Here is a 6,907-nt window from a genome sequence, read left to right as displayed (position 1 = left end):
TATCTCAAGAATAGGCATAGACTTGGATAAGGAAGCTCTCTTGGTAGAGAGCAATACCCTGAGAGGGGCTGTTTTGAGATTTGTCAACAGCTTAATTTGCAGCTGGAGAAATAATCTCAATGACAAAGTCAGAGGATTTGGCCAATGTACCACAGCATACACGATGGTCTCTGTTGCTCTTCTTAATCAAAATGTGTCACTAGGATTTATGATCCTAATAATTCATGGTTGATTCTCTAATCCCCTGGTGCAATGAGTATTTAAAATACTGAGCAACTAGAAAGGCAATTACACAGAAAAAGAAATCAACACTGTAAAAGGTCTTTGTTGAATAATAAACAATAAAGTCATTTGGGAACATTTTTATAATACAATGTTCCCAATAAGTCAAAACACACAAAATTTTAGTGAAAATTATAAATATTTGGAACCGAAAAGCAATACTGAAAACTGAAAAGCAATATGCGAATAGCAATTTATTCATTGCTTAAGGTAGAGGGTGAATTGTTATAATCTATTGTATTAAAGTAATTTGTCATTAGAAAGAAATTAGTAAGGAAATTGCTATTAAACAATCTCTTCAGTTACACAAACTAAATTATTGTGGTGTGATAAATTTGTGCAGGCGAGAATTTTAAGCAGAACTCTGTGGGAATCGAACCATTAGGTTATATATCAAAATGACTGAACTGTTACAGTAAAAAAGTATGTGAAGCTGGTTTATTATTACTATCATGCTACTAATTCATGGGTCACCAGATTATACTTGGAAAGCTATTTGATTTAGCGACATTAAGCAAGTGACTTCATTCTCTCCTCTTCACTTCCATTTTTTCATTTATACTACTGAGATGATAATACCATTGTCTCTTAACCTATTGGATAAACAAAATGAGAACCTAAATGTAAAGACTTTGAAAACTGAGTAGTAATAAAGAAATGTAAAAATGATAATAGGAATAATACTTTAGATACTTCATAATGTTTACAGCTGGGAAACTCTGTTAAGCGTGATGCAATGTTGAAAGTAATTTTTTTAAAGGCTTTATTTTTTGGAGCACGTTTATGTTCACAGCAATATTAAGAAGGTAAGATAGCATCCATATACTCCCTTGGCTCACACATGTACAGTTTCCTTCATTATCAGCATCCCCCACCAAAGCAGTACATTTGTTACAATTGATGAGCCTACACTGATACATAACAATCACCTAAAAAAACTAACTTTTTATTCCAAAGAAGCACTTGATATGTGAAGCTGCATGAATTATTTAATTTTTCTGAACTATAATTTTTTCCATATGCAAAATGGGATGAATATCTATCTCAGAATTATGATGAAGAGATAATACCAGTAAGAAGCACATCTTTTCTAAAACTATTTCACAGTTGTAGGAAGATCATTACCATCACTTTTTTTAAATCACACCATCCTACAATCATCATCGGCACCCTTCTTGTTACCAAAAAGATGATGTCATATTATCATCACTGTGCTCCATTAAATGTGTAAGGAATAGAGACAGTGCCAAATTTTACTTTATGCAACTAAATTATAAATCTCCCTTTGTCTAATTAGAGGCAAGGATGTCATGGCAGATGGTTATAAGTTAATAAACAAATAACCGTCAAATAAATGTTTTTGAGTGATCAGAAATTAGGCATAGAGCAAAAGTTTGTATACAAGGCAAGTTGAGTCTGACCTGAATTTTTATTTTTAATTTTTTTTGTTTTTAAAAATTGTTTTTATTTGTTTGACAGAGAGAGAGAGTGTAAGAGCGTATAAGCAGGAGGAGCAGTGGGCAAAGGGCAAAGGAGAACCAGGCTCTCCACTGAGCAGGAGCCCAATGCAGGGCTCAGAGCTCGATCCCAGGACCCTGGGATCATGACCCAAGCCAAAGGGAGCCACTCAACTGGCTGAGCCACCCAGGTACCCCTGAATTTTTAAAATGTAGGAAAAAAATTGATAAACAGTAATTATATTCTGATTTTAAGATAATTACTAATATCATATTTAGAGTAATTAAAAATTTCAGGACAAGAACACAAATCTTGCTAAATTAATATTTGTCAGGTTAAATATTACTATTAAGATGGCAAGTTAGGGGGTGCCTGAGTGGCTCAGTCATTAAGTGTCTGCTTTCAGCTCAGGTCATGATCCCAGGGTCCTGGGATGGAGCCCTGAGCCAGGCTCCCTTCTCTGCGGGAAGCCTTCTTCTCCCTCTCCAGCTCCCTCTGCTGTGTTCCCTCTCTGGCCGTGTCTCTCTCTGTCAAATAAATAAATAAATCTTAAAAAAAAAAAAAGTCAGTAGAACTAGTGTAACCATTACTAAGTCATCCAAGAGAAACATCTAGTTTTGTTATCTATAAAAGAGAATACTTTTTTCTCAAAGACATCTTGATAAGATTTTACAGGATTCTCAGAAATATTTCTCAACATTTGATATGTAGAGCAATTTTTTACAAACAGGCTTTTTACTAACATCAGGAGACCTCATCTCAATGAAAGTCACAAACAGGTTGGTCCCAGTATTTCTGAGGGTTGCAATGCCCAAAAGGTGATTAATTCCCCTTGCCTGTATCTAGTAGCTAATCTCTAAGATGGCCTCCATTGATTCATGCCCTTGTAAATGCCATATTAAATCAGTGTTGTTTTGTCTCTGTGTAATCAACAAATATGGCATAAATGAAGATGTGTGACTTCTGAAAGTAAGCTATAAAATGTACTGGTTTCTTGGGGTTCTCATGCAAGGGGCAGTCTGTTGCTAAACTATGAGGAAATGGAAGCAGTAATGGAGGGACCCAGATAGAGAAGAGCCAATACCTCTAGCCAACAAGTAGTACCAACTTGCTAGCCATCTGGGTGGGGCATCTCAAAAGTGGGTCGTTTAGACTTATTCAAGCCTTCAAATGAGGTAGCCTCTGCTAACATCTAAGTGCAATTGCTTGGGAACCCTCCAAGTAATAAATTTTCACTGTGCCACAATCACATAAGTTGGTATAATACCACTTATCTGGGGAGGGTAATTTCTTGTACAGTACTAAATACCTGGTAGACCAGACCATGCCTCTTTCAATTCCAAAGGAAAATGTCCCATCACTGTATTGCTTTACTTGAGAGGTTAACTGTTTTGTGTGTGTAAGTGTATGTTTGCATATGTGTTTGAGAAATAAATACTACACTGTTTAAGAAAAGTGTTGTGAAGAATCTAAGGTGTCTCTCTTCTCAAAAGTAATTACAACAGAAAATAAAACCTATGAGAGATGAGCACATTTTTGATGAGGCAAAAAAGATTACCTATCCACCAAAACCTGTTTTCCTCTTTCACAGAACATGGTTTCAGTTAGGAAGTGGCTTTGAATTCAGACGCCGTCTATCTAAAAACAACCTCCTTGCACTTTGATGGTTAATTGTGATCACCTGCCACTTCTGTGAATTACCCCAGATAGAAGAGATGCCCACTAGCCAGGGATAACCACTTCAGAAATGAAGAGCAGTAAACTCCACATGTTCATTTTCCCATGATTAAAAAGATAGTTTCTTTTCCTTAAAAAGGACTTGTATATCAAACATTATACATTTTGTGTACTATCTTTAATGTGCCAGTGCAAAATTTGCATCTCTGATTTATAAAGGGTTAATAGATCCAACAAAGTTCAACTAATGAGAACCCACCCCAAAGACGCACACACAACGAAAACTGAAGAAAAATGGAAAACAATACCATAGATGGAATTAAATATGCTCACACACGTAGGGTTTTAAAATACCACTTTGAATCAGAAATTCAAAAACTAAAGATGAGAAGAAATACAAGGAGAATAAGACGGAACACAGGCAGAAAATGGTAGGGAAAAAACCAAAATTATGTCAATAATGAAGACTAAATTGTGAGTGGCCCTAGAAAGAATATACTCGAATATGAATTTAATATGAGACATTTAAAAAGGCTGGGAAATGGGGTGCCTGAGTGGCTCCGTCGTTAAACATCTGCCTTTGGCTCAGGTCAGGGATCCAGCCCCACATCGGGCTCCCTGCTCAGTGGGAAGCCTGCTTCTCCCTCTCCCACTCCCCCTTCTTGTGTTACTTCACTCACCGTGTCTCTTCTCTCTACCCACTAAATAAATAAAATCCTTTTAAAAAGTTAAAAACAAATTAAAAGGTAGGGAAATAACCAAGAGAAGTAAAATGAAATAAAAGTAGAAGTCAAAGTCAGGGAAAATGGAGAGAAAGTGAGGATAGGGGGGAAAAAAAGGAATAATATTTGTAACGGCTAACCCAGAAAAAGAAAAAACAAGACAAAGGAAAAGAACTAGTATCCAAAATTATAAGTGAAAACACATTTACAAATATAAAAGAAGACCTGTAGCTACATGTTGAAAGGGCTTGCCTGGTATTTGGTAAAATGAACTGAAAAAGGTCAACACCAGGACAGACACCAGTGAGATTGTTAGGATTCAAAGATAAGGAAAAAATATGCCAAGGCTTTTAAGCCAAAAAGAAAAAAGAAAGAAGAGGAAAAAAGAAAAGAAAATCAAAGAACTTACAAAAGCTAAAGGCAACAATAGAGCAGCTTTCAAAAAACTGCTCAATGGAAGAAAATGTGAATCAAGGCAAGGATATTACGACCCGGCAAGCTATCCCTTAAGTACCAAGGCTGTAGAAAACATTGAGAAATTCTGTATCTAATTGCCTTTCTTGAGGAATCTATTAGAGGATGAGCTTAACAGTTGACTCAAACAACGTCAATAAATGAACTAATGATGAAAATTTAATATGTATGAATGGAAAACCAAGAATTAAGCAGCATAGGGACAAATGTGGAAGACTGATGTGTAAATGTTTCTGGTGTGATGGTAGAAATAGCACAAGTGAAATGAGAAGAAAGGCCGGGGGGGACAAAGTGGGACTAGAGCTTATTGCCACAGAGCTGAGAGGAGGAGGTTAAAGGACACTGTTAAATGCTGACAAATAAGGTAACTAAATATTACATAAAAAATCAGGGGATTAAAAGGATTTTTTAACGTGTAAGTTCAAAGCCATCCACTGGAACAATATTACTAATCTGCTCAAATACAAAAATAAATAAGTAATTGACCAAATCACAAGGAATATGTATCATGCAGAGAAAAACTATGACAAATATAGCATAATGTATATATCTGGAAAATAATATGACAGTTGAGACCAAACATAGCAATCATATTAACATATGAGTGCGCTTAAATAACCTATTAAAGAAAATTTTAATTTAGCTTACAAAGCAGAGCCCAAATCTTTGCTCTGAAAAAGAGATGTCCTAAAACAAATGAGTCCTAAAAACTACCATATAGATATGAATAAAGACATGACAGTCAAATAAAAACAAGAAGAAATCCAGGGTCATGATCCTGATATTAGGTAAATTAAAATTTAGTAAAATGCATTAAATAGTACAAATAAATACACTCTTAAGCTTAAAGCTATAAATAAAATTAAATATAACAATATACAATATCTACCTGTAACACACCAAACTCCTCCATCAAATAAAAAGTACACGAAAAGCAAAGAGATAATAGAAGAGCACTAATTTTCAAGATAGAGCAGGTGCCCAAATAGAAAATATAATCACTAATCACAAAGACAGATATATATCAAATTGTATACTCCAATTGCAGAGAATTTAACATCTTCTCAAGTGCTCAGGGAATAGTTTCAAAAATTAATTTTATGTATGATTCCAAAAAAAGCATCAGTAATTTCCATAAGATAGCAATATTGCAAATACTGTGACCATTCAGATTACTATTCAACAAGGCTATAAATTACTTGAAAATAGCAACAAAAAACACATTTTTATCTGAAAATTTTGAAACTTTCTATTGAGTGAAGGGTACGCACAAATCAGAGAAAGTTTCCAAATGAACAAAATACAAAATTAAATAGGAAAACTACATCAGACACAGCAGTAATTTAAAAAATAATAAAGAAGCATTATAAAAAAACATATACTATATTTGGAAGCCTAGTGAAACTAGATAAATTTACCAAATATATAAAATGATAATATTTCCACATAACTTTCATAATAATAGAGAAAATACTTAATAACATTTAATGTATATATGATTAACATGTCTATTATGAACTACAATTAGACTTAACTTCCTTACAAGTTCACTCATGCAACAAAAATCTGTAGCAAATAATATCCTCAATGAGGAAATTTGACAAACATTCATTTTAATTTTTGGAATCAAAAATCAAAATCTACTGCATCATTAATAATGAAGCTTCTGTCCAATGTTGTAAGGAAAGAAAAACAAAGAAATATAAGGATAAGAACAAAGGAGAAGAAACTGTTATTATTTATAATTACTGTAATCACCTCCTCCAAAAGCCACAAAAATAATAAACATTCTTAGAACTCACAAAAGAGGTAAGTTTACAGGGTGTAAAATCAATTTACAAAAATCAATATTATTATTATTATTATTTTTAAAGAATTGAGCTATTTTTTAAAAAATCTATTTATTTATTTGACAGAGACAGAGAGAGCCCAAGTAGGCAGAGAGGCAGGTGGAGAGAGAGGAGGAAGCAGGCTCCCCTACGAGCAGAGAGGCTGACGCAGGGCTTGATCCCAGGACACTGAGACTGTGACCTGAGCCTAAGATAGAGGCTTTAACCCACTGAGCCACCCAGGTGCCCCACAAAAATCAATATTATTTCTTTATTTTCATAATAATCATCTAGATAATAAACATAAATAATTTATGACAGCAACAAAACTATTACATATCTAAGAATGTATTTAACACAAATGACTTCAGCCGTCTACGACAAAAATTTTAAAATTCTATTAATGGAAAAAATGTCTGAATACACTGAGAGAAATTACATATTATGGGATGGGAACAATGGAAT

This window comes from Mustela putorius, unplaced genomic scaffold (genome assembly GCF_011764305.1).
Source record: "Mustela putorius furo isolate JIRA1106 unplaced genomic scaffold, ASM1176430v1.1 tig00003858_pilon_pilon_pilon, whole genome shotgun sequence".
In the NCBI taxonomy this organism is placed as follows: Eukaryota; Metazoa; Chordata; class Mammalia; order Carnivora; family Mustelidae; genus Mustela; species Mustela putorius.
Note: the sequence above shows the minus strand (reverse complement) of the source record.